The sequence below is a fragment of the Rhamphochromis sp. 'chilingali' genome, assembly GCF_963969265.1.
Source record: "Rhamphochromis sp. 'chilingali' genome assembly, chromosome: 3".
In the NCBI taxonomy this organism is placed as follows: domain Eukaryota; kingdom Metazoa; phylum Chordata; class Actinopteri; order Cichliformes; family Cichlidae; genus Rhamphochromis; species Rhamphochromis sp. 'chilingali'.
Window position 1 is genome coordinate 39,202,001 of NC_137931.1, and position 24,211 is coordinate 39,226,211.

A 24,211-nucleotide genomic window follows, 5' to 3' on the forward strand; every position below is an offset into this window, starting at 1 on the left:
AGGTCCCAGGGCAGATTTTCTTATTGGGCCCATACCACCATATTGTACTGGAGCAATCGAGCTTCTCTTATTCTCTCCCTTTCTCTCTCTGTAACACACACACACACACACACACACACACACACACACACACACACACACACACACACACACACACACACACACACACACACACACACACAGTAGGTGCAAAAGCAATATATAGCATATAGCAATTCTCAATATTAACTATAGCATCATTCTAGATTTGATCAGCACCATGGACAGCAACTAGAGTCAGCAGTTGGGGGAATGGACATATTTGTCTAAGATTATCCTAAAAGCTCACACCATCTTCTTCAAGTAGACTACCACAAGCCTGTGATCAAAGACTGGAAGCAGTGGTGTGTTTGATAAGAAGCTAAGATAAATCAACTGGAACTAGTTCTCTGCATATAAGTACAAGAATTTTAAAACAAACCCTGAAATCTGCTGGGAGCCAATGTAAAGAATATAAAATAGAAGCAATGTGAGTTCACTTACTAGAAAGTGTTAATAGTCTGTCAGTTTGTATAGCGGGGAGGTGTGAACGAGATTATTTGTTTGAGCTGGTAACGGGCATTGCAGTAATCTAGGCACGATGATACAAATGCATGAATAGTTTTCTCCAGTTCCACTGAGGAGACTATTGCTCACAATTTGCAAATGTTACTTAACTGTAAGAAACAGGAATGAGAAATAGATTTTACATGTAAGCCAAAGCCCAGAGAGGAATCAAATATTGCACATGTGACATTGCAGATGAGCAAAAGGAAGCAATCACTTGACTGATGTTTAGATGTAATTCAGGAGGAGCTATAATCACAGTCTCAGTCTTCTTGGAATTTAAAACAAGATCATTATTAGACTGCAAGTAACCAGCCTGGATTAAGCAATCAACAAGGATGGACCTTCTGCTAGCGAAGCTTAAAAGAGATTTAGGACTGAATGTCATCAGCATAAAGTTGGTAAAATGTCCCTAAAAGATTGAATGATTCCAGCAAAAGGAAAAGTATAGAAAGAAAAGAAAAAGAAGTGTAAAGCAGGTCTGGGTGGTTGCTAGTGCTTATGGAAAGCACAAAAAAATAAACCACATGCTGTCATAGAACTGGACAAGTCTTTTAGATGCATAGTGCAGGAATGAGTGAGCTTTTACAGCTGAACACACCAGGCCCAGGCGTAGCTCATGCAGCTATACATGCTCTGATCAGCACCTGCAGGACAAAGCACAGCACAACAAAAGAAAACATACCCTTAGTACCCACATGGCCCAGGGGTTTTTACAAATGGGACTTCGACTGCATATATTATATTGACTGATTATATATCCACAAAAGCAAAAAAATGCACTTTGTTCACTGTAGTTATTTGCAAGGTCACCAAGCCCAGTTGATCCGTAACATTAGGGGTAGCTTTGTTGCACTTGGGAGGCCAGTAAGCTGTGCCTAAAAGCCAGCATGCATGTCAGCAGGACCCTACTGAAACAAAGGAACAAAAACAAAAGCAACATGTTAATATATTAAGATCAGCTCAACACTGAACAGCTGTGACCAAATATACAAATGTATATTTTTTTTTTTTTGCTGGACCATTCTACTCATGTTTATTAGATCCAACATGACCCTTTCTTTTATTTTACTAAGTACATGTTAATAATTAATAAGTGCATAGAAAAAGTGTTTAAGGGGTGTCTGTCATGATCTATTGTCTGAAAAAAAGAAAAGAAAAATGTGAGCATGTGCAAGGAGTGCTAATCCACCACTTTGTGAATGATTACTCACTAATAGTATGGTTAACCAGTGTTTTAGTTCTGATGACCATGCAGCATGTGGGCAACACCTGGGAAAAAAAACCTTCAAAGGTAAAAGCAAATGTCCTACATGTCACTGAACTAAAAGCACTCAGAGCATAAATGCATTCAATAAGGCTGCAGAGTTCTCTAAATCTATCTTTACATGTTTTGAATATGCATAAAGGTTGACTAACCCATGCCCACTGTGCTAAGCCATTAAAATCTCTTAATGTAGTGCCAGACAAGTAGAGAACCCGTGCATTCAAGGACACGCAAGAGTAATGGTATTCTATGCAACATTAGTAATGTACACAATAATGTGGGAAACAGACTGCTGAACCAAACCACACAAAGACAATTTAATTTGTCTCAATTTTTTTTTATAGAAAAGATGAACAATAAGGAAAAAAAAAGAATAAAAAAAAATAAAACAAATGTGAATATATCCAAAGACGCATTGTAATGGCTATTTGTAAAAAATACTTGCTAATCAAAAGGGTCAAGTCAAACTAATAAAATTGCTTTTACATACATAAATAAACTTGTTTACCTTATACACTAGTGCAGGGGTCGGCAACCTGCGGCTCTGGAGCCGCATAGGGCTCCGGAGCAATCACTGACCCTATGCGGCCCAGTGATTGCACGGAATTATTTCACATTCAGTGACAAGTAGTTGCAGCAACCAACTAGTGGCTCAGAAGTGGAGCATGCAACATCCTTAACATCTGGGTGATCATTTTCAATCTTAAGGTGACTGCACTGATCGCCTGAGGGATGTACTAAGAAGATAGATTAATGGTTGAGCAAGGTTTGTCGACCTCAATGCCAAAGTTTTCTGGATCACAAAAGCCGGTCCCTTTTTATCTACTAAATCACCGTGGTAACTTATTCTGAATACATTACCTGGCCAGGAGCAGGTTATGTTCTGACTTTCAGTTTAAAATTGGCAAGAAGTGCCACATTTTCAATGAATCTTTCATTTAGAGTGTGTTTTAAGCACAGTACGACTTTCCTCCAGGGGAAATATGCTTTATGTGTGCAAGTTGTTTTGTTAAGCAATACCTTATTAAAACCACTGAATGAAGCACTGCATTGTCAAGGCAAAATGGTATTGCTAATTAAGCTGGTGATGCAGAAAATGTAAAAATGCAAACCTTTGTACTTGGGTTTTAATTGCACCTTAGAACACACATGCATCAACACTACAATGAGCGGGTGGAGGGAGGTTTGGAGTCTTCTCCCACCCCCATTCTCTGCGGCCTGCTGGAGCGGGAGGGCTAGGTGGAGTTGGCCGTCCGACTGCGGTCTGGAGTGTGGGGCCTCCCTGCTGCTACGGAGTCGGGGTGGTCTGCCTCTCCCCACCGCAGGGAAAAGGGTAACACCACCTGGGTCTGGGTGCAGTTCCCCCCTCCAGGAGCAAGGGTACCTAGACCCGGTTTGTAGAGTATGCTTGGGGAGTGTGATCGTGTGTACAGCGTCTCTTTATGTCTGTCTCCATGTTGGTTGAGTGTGGAGTGAGTGCATATGAGAGCATGAGGGGGGGAATGGATGTTTGTGTCTGTGTGTGCCTGTATGTCTGTGTCTATATGTCAGGTTGGGTATCAGACGCCACCTCTCTGGGGACACCTCAGGCCCTCCAAGGTTTGGAGGCCTATCTCCACCTACCACCACTTCCCCTGCCGGTGGCGGACTCCCTCAGGTGTCGGTGCGTTGGTGGTTCTTTGTGTCTGGGGGTGGGCGTCCAGGTACACACCGGCTCACTCCTTGGCGGCCGCTTATCGGGGCCTGGAGCCTGGGGCTCGCTCGGGCCCCTTCGGGGGTGGGGTGCCCCCGGCCTCTCGGCCTGGGGCTCGGTCACTCAGGCACAGCTGGCGGCCGGCGGAGCTCACGGGCGCGTCACTGCAACTCCCCCTGGCTTCTGCTCCGCGGCTGCTGAGTGAACCCTCATCTGGGACTCTCCTCAGCTCTTACTGGAACAGTGGCGCGGCTGCCCCTCTGTTGGTCTTCCATGGTTTCTTGTGTTCTGGGGGCCTCTGGATGTCTGGAGTTTTGATCTCCTCCATACCTGCTTCACACCCTGGAGGACGGGTCTGTGGCCCCCCCACACTCCCTAGCAGATCGTTACATGGAGAAACCTTTGGAATACAAGCGCGCTGATCCACACAGGTATGCACACGGGTGTTCACTGCTCGTAGACCCAAATTACACCTTTCTTGGCTGCTACTTCGAAGCACATCTGTCCTGCGTGCTGCACAACAACATTGAATATTTAGTATTTACTGCTGTTTACACTTAGCTAGATTAATGCGATGGTGTTGTGTTTAGTATGTTGCTTTGTTTTTTGTTTTTTTTGTCTTTTTTTGCTTGTTTTCTATTCTTCTCTCAACAGGTGATCCAGGAGATTTTTATTTTTTTTCTCCCCCCCTTTCTCACTGTCCCTCTCCCCTTCTGTTTTTCCTTTCCTTCCTCTTTCTTTCTCCCTTTCCTATCTCTCACTCATGTCTGTCCCGTCTGTAACATCTGAAAATAAAATATAATAAATAATAAAAACAAAGATCGACCAAATGGACCAATACGGCAATGCCACGATGATCCATTTGGCAAAGTAAATCCATTGGGTATCCTTGTTGGTCTTCAGACAACAATTCTGATGGCTAAAGAACCAAATGGGACAGGCGAAAAAAAAACCAAAAAAAACAAAAAACCTTTGTACTTGATTGTAAATCTGCTGCTGAGACTCTTTTACACTGGTGAAATTGCAGCTACTGGAACACAGAACACACTTACGAAGAATACCTGTTCAGTCAATAAAATCTATTTTAGTTTGATCTGCTGACAAAGTGTTTTCAACATCTCTTTGATTCGGCTATGAGACAGCAAAAATTAATGTTTAAATAATTACAATTAAAAGTTTCAGAGTTCTAATGTGCAGCTGTCACATTACAAATAAATGCACTAAATGATAAAATAATTAACTAAGTCTAAAATCTTTATTTTACTGATCTATGTGCTAAGAGCCCAAGTTTAAGGATTTTCTGCAGCATTAATCTGTTTTCCTATCTGTAGGAGTGTTATATTTTTGTCATAGTTATTTTAGCTTAATGAGAAAGTTGATAACCAGTTTTGTGAAGTTCCTAGTTTAGTTTTGTATTTAATGTCATTTTTTTTCCAGCAATAAAAGCTGCCTTTTGACTTTATTTCTCCGTCTTGAGTCCTGAATTTGGGTCTTTCATCCTGCCTGCCACACAGCAAAATATTGATTATTTACTGAAAATTTTAATTATATGCATTCCAGGCACTTGATCATCTACTTAGTGTATGGTGGACAGATGCTAAAACAATGAGATTGGCCCCAGATTAATTGATTTTTGTGTTTTAGTGTAATTGTTTTTGTGCAATTACTGCGAATATGGGTGCTGAGTTTTAGTGCAAACAGATTTTTTTGTGTGTGTGTAGCAATCACTTCTCTCCTTTGTGTTCTCCAGGATGTTTGGGAAAATGTGTCCCTGAGGGTCTGAACTCTATTTAAAAGTTCTGGGAGAGACCAAGGAGGGTTGGGTGGAGGTGTTGCTTGGTAATTGTAGGTTGATTGTGTTATTTTGTAACAGGTCTCTTGCAAATGAGACATTGGATCTCAATGGGACTACCTGTATAAATAAATGTTAAATAAAATAAAATATATGTTTTAAATGTAAATATAGGTTGATGAATAGATTTAATATATATATATATAATATAACATATAAATATTATTATCACCATTTGTCTTTTTGGGAAGGTGTGGAAACACCCCAGGTTATGAGGAGGATGTGGCTTTTCAGCACCTGGGTATAAAGTGCTGCCAACTGCCAATTAGGGGGACTTTAGTTTGATGCTGGTAGAAGCTACTAGTGCTCCAAAGAGCTTAGAATTGTTAAGCTGTAGAACTGAGGCTTGGATGAATCAAAATAACAGACTTGGGCTGTGCTGAATCCTGTCTCCTGCATGCAGTGATTGGACCTTTGCTGCTCAATGGCAATTTGTCACAGAGAGCAACCCATCTGGGATGTGTCTCTTTGCATTAGGGAACTTGCATCAGGGAACTTCTGGTTCTACTCCTGTATAAAAGCACTGCAGATATAGAAGGCTTCCTGAATGTGTAAATCTGTGGTTCTGAATGGACTGAATCTAAGTACTTAATGTGAATATGTGTGTAGATGGCAACAGGTTTCACTAATTTATCACAGCTAATCACAAACATATTGCAGGCAGTATGTTTGTGATACATCAAAGTCACTTTGCCAGCTGACTGCAAATGATTGCAGACCTGGTCCCTATATTTAAAGCAACCAATCCAAAAGCAAGAAGTGTTCACTGCAGATGGCCGCAAAAATTTAACATGTGCCACTGACCCCGAGTATTGTTTTCCCTAGTGTTACTGTAGTGTTAAGTTCTACCTTGGCCCATTGCCTGATCATACAGGAAGTTTCAGTGATGTCTGTGGAGCAGTTTTTGAGCCCGACTCCGAGCAGAGGTAATTAAGCTCTCATGTCTGACACTCATTGTTGGGCTGTTGTGTGTCAGATGCTGATGGGATGTGTGCTGATTAATGTGAGTGGCTTCCCCCGCAGAGATGTGCAATTGAGTTTGCTGTTTTACATAATGAAGTTCCATTTTGAATTGTTGTTTCTGAAACTTAAAGCAGCCCAGTTTCCCATTTGTTATGCAACACAAAATGTAGACAAGGCCTACTTCCTTTAATTGAAAGCTTATGAGTGGTGAGGAGCTCTGGGTTGTAATTACTGGTTTTCTTAGGACTGTTCTAAACCATTTTTTAATATCAATTTATCTGTCACTTAAGAAATCATTAGCTTTAAAAGTTATACAAATATTGAAATGTCCATTACAAGTTTCAAGGGAACAGTGTAATGTGTCCATCCTCCTTTTTTTAACAATTAGTCTAAAATTCAGAGACCCTCAAGTCATAATAGAAAAAAGTCAACATTTAAAAGCTTGAAAAATACTGCATTTTTTTGTTATTTATTCATTACTACACATGAGTTTTCTGAGGCCAAATTCTGGTGTGTTTTTAGGTGTCCGCGGTAAGAGCTTGGCTCAGTATATCATTATGTAATTTTTATTCTATGAAGTCGAAGATGAAATGAGAACCGAAATACAGGCTGCGCACACTGTCGACAGCATTCAAGTCTTTGATGTTTTAGTTTTAGGGATTGGGGCAAAGACGGGAAAATAAAACGGGAAATAACAGAAATCGATCTCTGTTTCTAACAGTTTCCTCTAGGTGTAGCAGTCATTTGATTGGTTACACTGTGAAAGGCAAGTGGAAGTCAGAGCCAAAGTTTTAATAGTTGGAAGACATTGGAAAACTGTTTATAGTGGTTCAAGGTGGAACAAATTGATTCTGCCACTTCATATGTGTATAAATGTTTGGTGGCCCTGCCTGTATATGAAGCAACCAACATGGTGTGGTGACTCTTAGTAAAGGCTGTTCGGTATAACAAGTGCATTTAATATTGTGGTGGCTAAATTGCAGCGCTTGTATGAGGGCTTTTTTTCATAGCTGTTCCATTTACAGAATTTTAAGTGTAGATCTCTGACTGCATATATTATACAGTTTTACTCCTGTGGTCTAATGCTTCTCTGGTTTGTACCTTTGTCTGCTTAGACAGAAGCCAGTCACTGGCTGTGATTTGAAAAGGCAGGTTGCTTGCACTTTGATCAGATTGGATTTTTTTCTGATAGCCACTATGCTCATCTTTCTGTCTGATGTTTCTCCTGAGTAATAAATCAATTTACCTGTGACATACAGTAGTTATTTGTCTCCATGTAACAGTAGCACTTTGTTCAGCAAATTCACTTAAATCTGTCCGCTGTATTTTGAGGGCATTTTTACAGACACTGTTGACCTGATGAACCCCTTGCTGTTTATCCAGAGCAATTTCTCATACTGACCGTCCCTGAGCATTTGCAGAGACAGAGTGTGGCACTATTAAAGAGCAGCACTCAAGCTGCATTTTCAACACAGTCAGTGAAAAGGTTAGAACTCCTAATGCACATCAAATTATCTGATTTACAGATTATGTAACTCAATTTTCCCCTAAAAAGAGATTTTATTATATGCAGCTGATATTTAACAGTTTATTTCCTCAAATACCTTCGCTGCTCTTTCAGTATGTATGTTAACAGTTTTGCTGCGAAGCACAGAGAGCTAAAATGTAGTTCTGTCAACTTTCTTAGTAAAATAAAATAAAAAAATGCATGTAAGCCGATGATGAATTTCCTACATTTTTATTGCACAAAGCTCACTTGACGTTTTGATTATTCTCAGTGTTTCATTAGCCTGTCGTGTTTTACAGCTCCTGAATCTTGATATCTCCAATTTACATCATATTATGGATTCCCTGAGAAGGAACTGAATGGAGTGCTGAGACACACATTCAAAAGCAGACTATAAATAATTGGTTTCTCTTTGAACTAAGATAGCGACATTACCACAACAGAGGAAAAAGTCTTAAGCTAGGAAAAAGGTCAGTATTGTAACTGTTATCCTAACTCTGAGAAGATGACTGATTTATCACACAGTCAAGCAACCATTTATCTTGCAAAATGGGAGCTATAGAGTCATTTCAGCCTGCAGTTGCTTGAGTCACAGAGTGGGTGATAAGCGCCCATCAATAACGGTGCAATATGCTCTTCACTGATAAAAGGTTTGCACAAATAGCGAAACAGCAACATTTATGCTTTGTGTGTCTTGCCTTGGAATCAATACAGTCCCTTCAGGGGTTCTGGTTTCCTTCTTCACAATGTTCCAGATGGTTGTTTTTTTGACATTTTCCTCTTTTGAAGACTCCCCGCATTGGAACTCCCAACCTGTGTCAGATGTTATATCGGCATAAAGCATTCGCTCACTCAGCTGGTCTTTTATTTTCAATCGAGACTGTGTCTCTATGCCAAACTCTAGCCTCTTGACCTCATAAACATAAGGTATTTTCAACTCATTGTACTGAAATCTGGTGCAGTTAACTTAGAGGTTACTGGTGAGATCATCAACAATTAATTGGAATGAATGAATGAATGAATGAAAGAAAGAAAGAAAGAAAGAAAGAAAGAAAGAAAGAAAGAAAGAAAGAAAGAAAGAAAGAAAGAAAGAAAGAAAGAAAGAAAGAAAGAAAGAAAGAAAGAAAGAAAGAAAGAAAGAAAGAAAGAAAGAAAGAAAGAAAGAAAGAAAACCTACATCAATGACTCCACAATATATGCATTCCAAAACTGAGATAAATCAATACAAATATCCTTTAGTTGTAGTTACAGGGAAGGTGCTAGTGTATGCTGATCATAAATTGTTTGCTAAATGGTTGGCATTTTCAAAAATACTCTTGCAGATGATCTGTTTATCACTGTAAGGTGCCCCCAGGGGAAGTGTCTGCAGGTTTTCATTCCAACCAGAGACATCCTCTGCACTTAAGGGCAAGATAATCAACAAACGTACCCTCAAAACAATATTTAGTTGAAACAAAAAAGGATGGGAAAGAAGCTGCATGATTTCCTACTCAGATGTATTCCCATGCAAATGTATGTTGCTGCAAATCTAAAACACTGTAATCGTATTGTGCTACTAACAAATGGCCTTGGTAGGTAAAACATGACACTGGTGTCCTTCAGAACTAATTTTGGACTCCTTAAATACAGAAAGCAAATGATAATATACACACACCAGAATGTTTGATACACACAGCTCCCCACCAGGGAGATAGGATCACCTACCTGCTGAATTTTAACACCAGCTCTGTCATTCCTTACTTGCCTTGGCTTGCCAATTTATGTATGACCCAGCTTAGGAATAACATAGACATAGCAGGAGGTGTGAGTCCTACTCCTACCACCCCCAAGGCCAGTACAGAGCAATTAGAGAGGCTACACAGCAGCTTTATTTGCTTCGGAAGTAAGCAATGCCAGAATAACAAACATTTTAAATGATCCCTACCCTTCCTTAACAAAGAAAGTAAAGAAAAATTCTCCAACCGAAGCTCTTACAGTGACCATTAAACAAGAGGGGGAAAAAGTCTTTTTTTTAAAAAAAGGGCTTCTCACTCCTACTCAACTCTGCAGTGCAAAATATGTACAGTTTATAAATGATTACAATTCAGCATTTACACTCTCAGGCACACACTCTGCTGCTACTTCTAGAATCTGCCGGTTCTGTGATAAAAGCTTCACAGTAAGACATTCATTACTTGTTCTCCTATTTATATCTCTTTTACTGCTTCTCATGTAGACTTTGTTACCAGAGGAAGTACGTGAAACTGTCTGAAGGTACATTAATCTTTTTTCTAAATTACAGTGGTTTTAAAATCCTCACATCATTGAACCCTGTGCTGTTCCATAACATTTTATATTTTTCACTTGAATGTCACTCAATAATGACATTTTCCCATGGCTGCTCGGTGTTAATATTGCTCTTTTTTATCATTCAGTGGGGTTATTCATTTATATTTTTTCCATTAGATTATCATGCTGCACGGACCAATATACTTTTTCCTAATTTCCAAAGATGCCATTGATTAAAAGGGGTCTTGGAGCGCATTCATTACTTCTGTGGAACAGCTATATGCCACTAATTCCACTGAATCTGTCATGCTTGTTGGACTGATTTGTGCACACAATCTGTGCTGTGCCTGTGTACCCCGTTTCACCAGAATGCCAACAACCATTTGCCAAAAGCTGATCTCTTTAAAATACAGACGCTTCAGTGAGCTATTGGAAGTGACAGAGCAGATAGCCTTATTTTGGCTTGTTGGACATTTTGATGACCTTTCAAACAACTTCACACACAAAAGAAGCTCCTTTGGCTGTTCATGTAGCAGCTTCTATTGGTTGAACTTGCTGATCAAACATCAGCTTTTTGTATGTTGGAGTATTTGGTGAGTTTTGGACCTTGTGACATATTTGTTGCCGATGGAGAGAAATAAGAAAAAAATCATAGCAAAAACAGCTTTTATGAATGTCAGAAAAATCAGTGTTATTTGTTCAGCAGCATTAAATTATCAGGGATTGTCATTTGTATGAAACTACTAGCAGGCGATGGAAGCAACTGCCATATGTATGAATCCAAAATGTGAAGTCACATGCTTAATACTAGTGTGTGTGTGTGTGTGTGTGTGTGTGTGTGTGTGTGTGTGTGTGTGTGTGTGTGTGTGTGTGTGTGTGTGTGTGTGTGTGCGCAGAGGTCATTAGACATTTCTTTATATGGATTTATTCTCTGGTTGGTTTCCCTCCTCTCATTAGAGGAGCTAGAGGAGCAGTCTTTGGATAAAATGCAAGCTGCCACCCAGAGGATTTAGCCAGACAATGTGCACACTTCTTTCATAGTTTCCCCTTTTCTCATGGGCTCACCCTTCATTGTGGTGTTTTGAACAATGGTGCATATTTTAGCCTGATCCTCATAGACCCCATGGAGTGTAGATGCTGGTGGTAGCAGAAATGAAGCAGGTGGAGCTTTGGATCAGAATCTCTAACTGACCAGGAGGAGGTGGAAATGGTCCTAGCACAAATGAAAGTCAAAGGCAGAATGGAAAAAGAGCACTGAGACTTGAAGCACATGGAACAGAGGCTAATTAGCTTGGAGAGAGAGATGCAAGTAAATGAGTCTGCCAGAGCGATGGTGACAAAATTTAATTTGACAGCATGGGAAAGCCGAAGCGATGTAAAGAATAGACACTCAGGAATCCAGGCAGACGAGTGAATACAGATCTGTCTCATTGTATTTACACGCAATCATAATTTAGATTTATTGAAGGTTAATTTTTTTTGTACTTGTAAACCAAACTGACCAATTTAAGCTGCGTACAGGTAAAAGTTACAGCAGAGTTGTCATGTTGAATTGCAATTAATTGTACAGGAGTTCCTAATAAATTAAATGCCATGTTATATTTATTAGCTATTGCTAATTCTGTTACGGTTATTGAATACGGTAAAAATCATAATATATTTATTATCCTGAGGCATCCTTGAGCTTTCCGCATGCTGTAAAACTGTTTGCACTTTATTTGGACATCAACTGATCCATCCATCCAACCAACCAATCAATGAACAAACGAGCCCACCACGCTGCTAACATTCCCATCTACAGCCAATTTAGAATCACCAATGTATAATGACAGATTTTAATTGATCTGCCAAAGACAATTTAGAGGTGCTCTTATTTGTGCTACTTGTGATTTATAAACATAACCAATTACCAAGAGGAAAAAAGTGTTTTCAAGCTAATTTTTTTTTTCCAACTACAGTGGATAAATAATAACAAGTCACTATTTACAAAGTTTTCTTCAGTATTTACAAGTACAAGGTGGTGATCTGGAGGGGGGGGAAAGGTCAGTGTCGTTTTAACCAGATCACCACCTTTACATCAGCCTGCACCTTTGCCGTTTTTATTTCATCCGGCAAAAATAATTTAGAGCTCGTATATGCAGTACTTGTAATTTATTAAAGGAGAGTAACTGATGCAATGCCCAGACCTTGAATGTAATCCTCTCTGGGCTGCACCTGATGAACTCCAAATAGGGAAGCAGTGAATCAGTACAGTACAGTGGTTGGATAGCGGTTAATGCTTTGGCAGCTTTCCCAGAGATTTTCTTACTGTGAACTGAAAAAATCTCTTTTTCCGATGTTACTCTCGATTCATCGGCAGGAAACTAGAGGAGGAACCTGAACCTTGCTAAATAGCGGCTTTTTTAACTGCCCATATGTGTCCGTTTTTTTTCTCTCTCTCATACTTTCTGAGCCACACGTCTTTACACATGTACTTTCCTGTATCACACAACATGTCTACACAGTGCTTTACTGGACTTTCTCATTTCAACGCTTGCATATTATGTTCTTAAATGTATATACTTTCCTCATTCATTACATTAATTAGGTTTATTTCCATCTACTCTACACTTATCCAGTCAGGCTGTCTTAGGGCACGTCTATCGCAGGGTTAACAGAGATGGACAACAAATCTATGGGGAATTTAGAATCACCAATTAACCTAACCCCACTAACTCCATGTCTTTGGGCTGTGAGAGGAAGCTGAACTACCCGGAGAGAACCCACGCAAACACAGGGAAAACATGCAAACTCCAACCAGAAAAACCTCATGGTGGACCTGCTTCCTGTAAGGCAACAGTGGTAAATACTGCACCACCGTGCTGATTAAAATTGTGCATGATTGCTATTAGTGGAGTCACTGTATAGATTATACTCATATAGGTTGCTCTAGCACTTTGTGTTACTGTAACCATAAAGAGGCTGGATGAAGTCCTTTATTTCACTCTCAGATAAAGATCTCAGAGATCTCACACCTTTTGACAGGTTTGGTAGAAACTCATCTTACTGTATGTGCAATATCATATATAAATGTAAATCGAAAAATTGTTTAATTTCAATTCAAATCACAACAACAGTGGCTTTTGTAGAGTTGTTTGTCACTCAAATCCACCCGGGAGTTAGTTCTGGGGGGTCACCTTCTATGGTGACTGAGTTGTGGTGCTCAAAGTGCCAAAAATGGACTTTGTTTACAAAAGTCGTGTTGTAAGCAGTTTCTTTAAATCAAGTTACAACCATCAAACATGTCCCTGTGCAGAATGAAGTGTGCATCAAACAGAACTTAGAGGCTCAAACTAGTTGAAAGGATGTTAGCATGGCTTTCTCTTGTAATGTCAGCTAGTTGCACAATTCTTTAATTTGACGCCTGTAGACAGAAAATAATTGTTACACAAAAGTGTTTGCAGCAAGGTTTGTGATTTTTGTCTTGAGTCATGAGTTTTGGAAAGAAACATTAATTTCCCATTCTGAATTAGAGCTGTGGGAAACGCCTTGATGTTGGTGATCCTGGAGTGTGTGCGCGCGAGCAAATTCATTTTGAAACCAGAAAGAAAAAGTATGAGCTCCATTTATACACACCTAAAAACACAGTTAAGAACATACAACTATTTACACTGACTAAATAATATCCAAATGAACAAAATTTTACCAGGCCCACAAACACCCACAGCATACAACACCATCATTTATGCTGACACCCATTGCAGGCAATGTATTTTCAGCTTTACAGCTATCATAAACATGATATGCTTCAGCATTATGTGCTCTGTAATGAACATTTTATGTTTGTTGTTTGGTCTATATCTTTTGGCTTATTTGAGCCACACTACTAAGTCCTGATGTGCTAAATAATGGACATCCTGGGCTTTATATTGATATCTCATGTGTTTGGGTGGCCTCTTTTAGAGAGGCAGGAAATCACACAAAAAAATTCGATGGGAAGATTCTTTTTTCCTCAGTTCTCAGAAGGTTAAATCCTCTAAAGAACAAACAGTTCCTTGTATTTTTCAGGAATTAGTTGTAGCCCACGCACTGGATTTTTTGGATGGGCCAAAGTAATTTGGGCTGGGGCTTATGATTACAAAAGTTGATATTTTGAATGTCATTGCTTCTGTTTATTACAATGGGTACATGTGCATGTATAAATTTAAGAAATATCATTATTATTTCTATTATGGATTCTGAGGACCAATATAGGACATCTGTGCATTTATTTAAATGATAATTGCTCTACAGATGAGAGAGAAAGAATGAGGCAAAGAAAGAGACTGGTCGGTGGGTGAACTACATTTATTCATGTCTGCAGAAAGAGAGCGGCACACCGTGCTCCAAATTTATTAAATTATCTTGATAGAAACCGCCTATGCTTTCAAGGAGAAAATATAACAGGCAGAAAATTTCAGCTCTAACTCACATCTAGGTTATTCTACTTTCAACAGAAAATGTATTTGTTGCATGAAGTGGCTTCTTCCTTTCTAATCTGTTAAAAATAACTGAAAGATTAAATAAGAAAACCCACATCCATTAATTACAGGTGACTTATTGTTAAGAAATCTCATGTCAAATGAGTTTTTCTTTTCACTGAGATCATATAAAATGTAAATATCTCAAACAATATAAGAAAAGTCACATAGCAGGTTCAGTATAGCCAAAACCCCAGGCTAAACCAGAGTAAAACATCATTCCCATGTAACAAGATATGGGGTTGCATCAGGAAGAACATCTGGCATAAAACTTGTGTCAAATTAAACATCCTGAGGTGCCTGTTATGGTGACAAGGAAGCAGGTGAGAATAGTCAAGTGAAAAATATTTCAATTTTGCAAAGCTGAAAAAGAACACAAACATACAGATTATTGCATGAGTCAAATATCGGTAATATATAAGAAGATTTAACGGTAGTTTTACTGCCAAGAGCCAGCACATCCAAGCTATCTACAAATAACAACCACTGGCAGAGATACACTATTCAGTCCCAAAGCACTTTTTACTACAAGCCTGATTCACACAATTATAGAAGCTCTTTTTCTATACCTGAGCACCTTGTCTGACACACACACCTACACAGACACACACCAGGGCAACTTAGGGTTCAGCATCTTGTCTGAAGGTGCTTGGACTTGCAGACTATAGTAGCTGGAGACTGAACCACTGACCTTTGGATTGGTAGACAACTTGCAACTTCCATATAACTGAAAATAACAAGCAAACTATGGAGCACCCCTCAGCACCACCCCTACTTACCCTGCTCTGAGCACAAGGCAAGTGCTGTCTAGCTCCAATAGGTTCAACACAAGATAGATATCTCTACTGCAAATATTGTCAAAGCCTCTCGAATCAGATCAATAAAATCTAAAGAAAAAGAAAACTCTGTCCAGGCCTGAGGATAAAATGCATCCACTTAATTATATGGTTATATACTGTCTCTCTGACTTTTACAAAGATTCAGCATGACAGCGAAATTCTGCATGAAACTATACTTTTGTGTTTTGGGAAATTTTTCTTTCGAGTATGTGTTAAAGATAAATAGTAACTAAAAACAAAGATTTCAAGCGTGTTTGGGTTTAGGCTGTTTGTGTTGCACTCATGGATTTTCCAGCAGGAGTCGAACTGAGATATAGCTCAGAATTGCTGGGGTTGAGGTTGAAGACAAAGTAGCCGCAATTATTAAATTCTAGGTAACAAGTGAGTGTAGCAGGACATGAATTCGGCAAGCAAATACATGGAGGTATAGGTAGCTTTCTCAAAAATAAATAATCTCTGGAGTAGTAATGAAACTATATATTGCTACAATGTTAAACAACTTGTGGGAATTATATCTAGTATGGAAATCTTTTTATAAAGGAAAAAGCTTCCAAAAATCTCTCTGAATCTCTACATTTTGGAGCTCAAAACAGTGTAGTGTAAAAGGGATGTAGGTCCATCATGACCAAAGCACAGTGCTGTTTATTTGTAGCAAACACTCAGCGCATAGCAGTCAATAAGGTCTAAGCCCAGTCCCCAGTTTTGCAATGATTTAGAGCAGGGCTGTAAAACAGCACTTCAGGCTGAGAGTCTCTCAGCTGACTGACAGACAACAAACACACAAAACACATCAATAGTTTTTGATTAAAACCCACTTTGAAAGGAAAGATGATCTTTCCACTTAATTTATTCAGTAATTCATTTCAGTTTTATATTTTATACCAAAAATAAATCGAATTTTAATATGTAATGTGGCCACTGGTTTTCACCCCAAACGCCATATATTGACGCTTGGAGAGGACCCTTCGTAACCTATTCTTTAGAATGACTTTTAAGTCCGTAGAATGGAGTTAAGAGTCTATTGGAAAAGCATGCTGCAGATGTTGTGAGGGGGTATACATGTATTTTAACAGAGCTGGCATTAGTACACACATTCTTTATTTAAACCGAATTAAAGGTACCCGTGGCTCTTGTATGAGCTTTTTTGTGAAAACATAACTGAAGTGTCACTTGTGAAATTGATTACAATAACAAATATAACAGAAGAGAATTCAAGCTTCTTCTTTTTTTCAATTTAATTTCAATTTAAATACACAGCTTGAACATCTGTTATGCCAACCTGATATCACGGCAAAGCATGTAAAAGATGTAAGCGCATGTAAAAGGTCCACCGTGTGAATGGTGGATGTCACGCTTTGCTTCATGTAAGCGTGAAATGGACATGCATGCTTAAGTTGCAGTGAGCAATATCTTATATTTTATTTCCAACATGGAAAAAAGGCATGGGAAAATGTTTAAAGTGACTTTACTAACATATTTACATGTAAATGCGTAACAGCCACCTAGCTTAAACGTTTTTGGCATCAAATATGGCAGGTAACCCTAAGATCATTTGTAGTAGTGCAGAGTGGGAGAAAGAATCACTTTGGAAGATAATAATTTCTATATTAAAATTACCTGACTTACTCCCATATGCTCACTCCTCTTTATAAGATGATTTTTAAGGTGGCTGCAGTGAAAGTTCATGTTATGTGAGAAACCTCAGTATGAAACTTTAACCAATAATCGTCTAAAGATATTATTTAATACTGTAGTATGCAAACTTAACAGAACATGACGACAATTTCAATACTAAGGCTTATGAATCACACCGAATTACCAGAAGATCCACGTGTAGACTGATATTTTCTTCAGTGGTTAAAAACATCTCTGTTTGTTCTTTTAAAGGAACTTTTGAAATTTGAAATGGGAACTGGGGAGAGCAGCAGGCAAGATAACAACCAAATACAGATGTAAATGAGTGGGCACATGGCAGACAGCAATAAGCCAAAGCAGTTCAGTCCATAATGACTCATTGGATAAACATTGTTGACTTACTTACATACAGAAGTATTTCTTTGATTGGGAGTCAATTGGAGTCGCATATAGTGTCAGACACACAGGACTCTCATAGTAATCATGCAGTAGTCTCAGTGTTAAGCTACAAAAATTAGAGCTGAAGCTCTTCTAGTGCAAAAATAAAAACTGAGCTGACCATTTTCTGCTGCTATCAGAAAGCTGAGAGTGAATCAAAAGAGCAGAGTCACAGACCAAGCAACCAAAACAGGTTCAATAAAAAAACATCACAAAGGTCCACAGAGCTCAAAAGAACAGCAGAGGCAGGCATTTCTGTGAATTCAGCAGTACAAACAGCATCTGCCATATGCACATAGTCATGTAATCCACTGATGATAAAGAAAAATATCAATAACAGCACTTTCAAATATGTTTTTAAAAAAGTATTGCTATATATATACATGTAGATAAATATAAACAATCAGATATGGAAAAGTAATTACCAAGTGAAGGGCAATAAGGACAGCAAATTAAGTGAATCTGGCCAAAAAACAAAAAGAAAAAATACCCACCTCTCATTGTAACGTGAAAGCTGACATTTAGAAGATTGCATTAGACCTGATAATGAGTGGAGTTGCTTAATGTACCACAGTCAGAATGGACCTCCTCCAACTCTGTGTTTGACTTCTTATGACAGATTCCAGGTAGGGGGGAAATAGGTGAGTCATCACCCTGAATGGCATCTATGTATTCACGTCGGGCAAATTACTTTTCTGTGTGTTCATCTGGATGAACTGTTTGTTTTGGGGGTTTTTTCTCGATTAGGGTGGGGGTGGGTTCTCATTTCCGAGCCTTGAATTAGCATATAAAACAAGGTCAAACGTAATCAGGATCCAATTGGAGAATGGCGTCGTGACAGCATGAGTGGGTGGCATGTGACAAGTGAGTGATATATGTGACAGGTAATCTAGGGCAAAAAATATCAGCCTGTCTGTTTTGGTTTTTTTATTTCTTCATAGCAAATAATTCACAAAAACAGCAAAGTGTTGATTTTGTGTTTCAAATGAATTGAAAACCCCAGGATCCCTCAATTGTATTTAAAAATAATGTCAGTAAAACTTTTTTCTCATTAATATTCAGAGCATAACATTGATGCACCCAGTGTGAAATGTGACTGTAACGCAGATCTAAACATGATTACAATGACAGCAAAAGGGAGAAAAGAAGTTACCGTAAACTGTGAGGCAAAAGAAGAATATGACTTATGTTTGAGCTCCTCACAGGTCGCTGTGACTCTGTAAATAAATGTCACATCCTAAAAGTGGGTCATACTCATATATCATTATTGTCATGATCATAATCACCCTACCACCCAGTTTGAGCACTATTACAGTATTACCCGGACAGAAAGCAAATGTCAGGAAGCTGACAGTACTAAATACACAGTTAGTATTCAACATTGTAAAGGTAACAGGCAATTATATAAAAGAGACAGATGTCAAAGTGTGATGGGTTTTCTGTTTTGTTTTGTTTTTTGAAAATGGGAAACTCAGAAAAAGCAAATCAAGTGGCTGAAATTTGTTCCTTTAATGGTTGGTCTTGTGTTGGCAGACCAGAAAATTCTATATTATGGCATCGTGCTTTGTCAAAACCACTGCTTTGCAACCTGATCATACTCATTACTTACATGTATGTGTGTTTCTGGAAGGTTTGATCTAAATATAACAGGACCTCTTTTAACAGAGAACACAGAGCATTATGAGCGTTACACTAGAGGATCTGCTCTCTTGAGCTCGCAAGTAAAAATTACCAATTGAACCTTATCCTTTGTAAATTGCTTCCTGACTGGTGAAATGACTTCCAATGAAGCATTAGATCCCAGGGGCTGCAAAATCTAATGAAGATAACAGAGGTGGAAAAAATCTCATTTTTAGGGACTGAGAAATGATTTTCCTGAGATGCTGTTATCTTGGTGAATTAAGGGAACGATCAATAATGTGGAATTTAGAGGCTTTTTGCGCCTTAAAATTTAAAACACCAATATGAAATATTGGTGTTTTAAACGGTGGCACGGTGGTTAGCACTGTTGCCGCACAGCAAGAAGGTCCTGAGTTCAATTCCAACACCAGGCTGGGGTCTTTCTGTGTGGAGTTTGCGTGGGTTCCCTCCGGGTACTCCGGCTTCCTCCCACCGTCCAAAGACATGCAGCTTGTGGGGATAGGTTAATTGGATAATCCAAATTGTCACTAGGTATGAATGTGAGTGCGAATGGTTGGCTGTCCCTGTGTGTTGGCCCTGCGACAGACTGGCGACCTGTCCAGGGTGTACCCTGCCTCTCGCCCTATGACAGCTGGGATAGGCTCCAGCGCCCCCCGCGACCCTGAAAAGGATAAGCGGAAGCGAATGGATGGATGGAATATGAAATAGTAATAGAGCTTGTTGCAACACCTTGGAGACAATTCAGGTCTCTTGTTTGACAATAAAATGTTTTTTTGTGTGTGCAATGCCAAGATGATCAACCAGTAAATCAGTGCTGCTTGATTGTATTTGGATGCTGTTGAAAGCTAACATGAAATATTGTGGTTTCAGAAAATGTGTTTTTTGGGAAGACTTCCGGATGTGTATATATTTCCTGTACATTTACTTCTCTTTGAAATTCATATTTCAGCATCCCTTGTCTTTCATTTTGAATAGTATTTGATATAAAAACACATTATTTTGCAAAGACCGTGTAGCTCTCTGTACCTCTGCTGTTACAAAATGCTGCACATTAACGGCCTTGATATAATTATTTCTACAGCTGAGATCTGACTTCTCTTGTTAAATAATGCTTTTTATTCTCTTAGACAGTGCCTTTCCTTTGCAAATTCTATTTAATCACCAGAAAAGATCATCTAACTGGAAATGGTTTGAATTTAAAAGGCAACAATTACTCTGCATTAGCTGGCCTAACTGAAGGTCCAGACCGGGTCTCATTGCAAACTCTGAAACAGTCTCGAAATGATGCATTTCATAAAGCTCAAAGATTCAGAACAAATTTATTGCTTTACTGACTAATGTCAGCTTGTAGCCCAGTACAAATGGGGGAAATACCATCTCTTAAGTTCATTTCTCCTGTTGATTTACTAAATAAGTTATTTAGTTTATCATCTTTTATATTCAGCATTCCCCATTTCCAAGGACGTTGTTTTTCCTGAAGCCACATGGCATGTCCATGCACTCAACCCATTCTTATAGGTGCATCATTTGCTGACATGAATGTGGATTTTTTTAAACTTTTTTTCTTCTCTGTTTCGGTTTTGGGTTGGGCTTTTTTTAACCACAGTGAAGGCCATAAGCCAAAATCAATAGTCAGTCAGCTAATAAAGTTACTACAAGAAATGCCAGAGTTCAGACTTATTAAAATTTTATCCTCTCCTACCTGCACCTTGAAGTAGGTTAAGTTGTGCCAAAAACCTTTAATCTGCTTATCTAATCTTTCCGTGTACCCGTTTGAGTACACAGAAGGGTAATTTCTTTTTTTGTTTGTTTTTTGACACCCAGCATGACACAGAACCTAACGGACTTTGAAATACTAATGGAAGTATGCTGTGTGCCTGTACTAGAGATGGACCGATCCGATATTACGTATCGGTCCGATACTGACCTAAATTACTGGATCGGATATCGGAGAAAAATAAAAAATGTAATCCGATCCATTAAATATCACGAAAGCACCTCACAAAACTTGCAACACGCCGTAACTCACCTCAGAACGTTAGCACGTTGGAGCAGTATGCATCACGTGATAGAGCGGCTGTGGCATGCGGGACCTGTCGGTGGTCTGGATAGCATTTGGAGCTTCGCTAGCAACCCCGCATTTCATCTCCGACAAAGTTATCCCCGAGAGAAGTACAGCAAGTGTGTAAGTCCATCTCTGAATGTTTGTAAAGCATTCCTGCGTTAAGCTTAACGAGCGACTGCCTCTCGCTCTCCGGCTGCTACTTCAATCATGAAACTGCTTAATAATCAGCTGATCGGCTTTTCTGTCGCGAGTCCGTGTCTCTTGTTTGCTTTTGGCCCACCTTGCACCAGACAGAGGAAACCAGCGGCTGAACAACAGCAGCACGTTTAAGCTTGATCAGCTGTTGTTAGAATTTATTTATTATTACTTTCTACTCGAGGATCTTTTTCTACGTAGCTGACGGCTGGTAACTGTGCAGGGGCGGATCTAGCAAAGTTTAGCCAGGGGGGCCGATAGGGCATTAACAGGGAAAAGGGGGCACAAAGACATACTTTTCTTTCTTATTCTCATTTAAAATGTCGAGCTTTTAATTATTTAATATTTATCTGAATCTTACACCCAAAGTTTTAATCTGATGTAAAATGTATAGAAGTCCATTACTGTATATAGTAACTGTTAAGTCTAATATACCCTAGTAAGCTATAGTACTTTTTCCTTTGGGAAGGTACCATCTGTGCAGTCTGCAATTTTGTTGAAGAAAGATGTTGAATCTATTTAATATTTCTTGAAAAATAATTGATTTCTGTGTATTTTTTTTCACACTGCATCAAATTAAGGTTGATTACGTCGATTAAGCATCATGAGGTGGAGCGTGAGGGGTGGTTCCCTATTTTTTATTTATTTATTTTTGTTGTTGCTGGGAGTTGGAACCCTATTAGTTAGGTTGCTTAATATTTATGCTAAGTACTCTTTAAAATACCAGAATAGGGAGGATGGTGTAGGTTTAAGTTTATTAGATTGATCAGTATTGCTGAACTATGAAATATTTTTTTTTGCATACAGGTATAACAGAATAGCTTTAGTGTAGTTGTTGTTTTAAACTTGAGTATGAACTTATACAAAATGCAGCAAGATATTTAAAAAACAGTTTTGTTGATTAAAAAACACTATATCGGATTCATATCGGTATCGGCAGATATCCAAATTTATGATATCGGTATCGGTATCGGACATAAAAAAGTGGTATCGTGCCATCTCTAGCCTGTACAACATATTTTTCTAAGATTACACTTTTCTGAGACTCGTGACCTAAGCAACCTAAAAAGCAGAGCTTTGAAACGTGGTAAACATCGTATTTTAACCCCTTTTTTTTTTCTAAGCAAACAACTTGTTGCCTCATTCAATATATATGTATACCTGTCAAAGGTTTGGACACACCATCTCATTTAATGGTTGTACCTTATTTTCATTATAGATTCTCACTGAAAGCATCAAAACTATGAGGGGTTTTTTGTTTGCTTTTTAACAGGCAGCATGACACAGCCATATTCATGAAGAGACACATTGATATCTACAGGCTAGGGTAACGGCACTTGCCACTAGGTATTGGGATGAAATCCTCGGACACATTTTCCGACCCTGTACTGGTGCAGTGGGACCTGGGTTCTTCCGGGTGTACAGGAATGGCCGGCCTCATGTGGCAAGAGTTTGCAGGTAGTTCTTGAAGGATGAGGAAATTCATACCATTGACTGGTCCCCGTGGTCACCTGACCTAAATCAAATAGAATATCTTTGTAACATTATGTGATTAAGGATGGGAACAGATAAGAATTGAGCAATTCTGATTCCATTATTGATATCACTTATCGATTCAGTTCCTTATCAGTTCGCTTATTGATTGTCACTGGGTTCTCATTGGCTCCGTTTCGAGAGTCACCAACACTGCTAAGCAGCAATAAAGAAATTACATTCATGCAAATTAATTGCATGTTGTGGATCAAATGCATGAAAATGCAAGTGCATGTTTGTTGAGGTATTTCCCTCTTTTTTTTTTCTTTTTTTTTTGTGATCGGTGTTGGAGATGTTACTCAAAAAAGACATTATTACACAGAACACTAACTAAATTGATTCATTATAATTAATTATACTACTCATTACATTACTTTCATGTTACTCTGTAAAATAGCTGAAACACACTCTCACAGGCACCATTTAACAATATAAACCTGAGGCTACAACCCTGCACACCAACACAAATCCCTAATGTGGACACACGGCTAAGATCTTTCTCTTAGTAGAACACAAAGCTGGCCGCACAAAGCAAAGACGAAAAAAAGTGGTCACCACAGTGATTCTGCTTTAGATACGTGAACAGGTAGAAAGGGAGGCTGCATGTTACCTGTTAAACTTCAGGGTCTGGCTGCTGTGGTGACATTCACTCAGTTTTCACTCTGGGCTATTGGCTAGCATAGCGTTAGCATGCTGTCTTGGCAGATGCTTGCAAAGAACCAAAGTTGTGTTAGCAGCATAATGCAATTGTTTCTGTCCTGGATGCAGTTTCCCATTTCACTATTTTCCTCCTCCAACACACAAACAGATAAGCAAGACTGATAGGCAGGCAGACTAACAAGAAACTGGACTACTAGAAAACAGTTTTCTACAAGAACCGATTCTTGTTTCCCATGTGTGTGTGTGTGTGTGTGTGTGTGTGTGTGTGTGTGTGTGTGTGTGTGTGTGTGTGTGTGTAACAATTTTAGACGATATCCAGCCACCAGCAATGACAGATATGTCTACTAAGATGAAGATGAAGATTGTGGCCCTGAGTCTCATCAGAGGGAATGCAAATGTGAACACTTAACCTGGTTCGGGAACAGCACCATGCAGGACAGACGAGCTCTACAGAGGGTTGTGCGGTCAGCTGAGCGCACCATCCGCTCCGAGCTCCCTGACCTGCACTCAATCTACAGCAGGCGGTGCTGGACCAAGGCCAGGAAGATCGTGAAGGACCTCAGCCATCCCA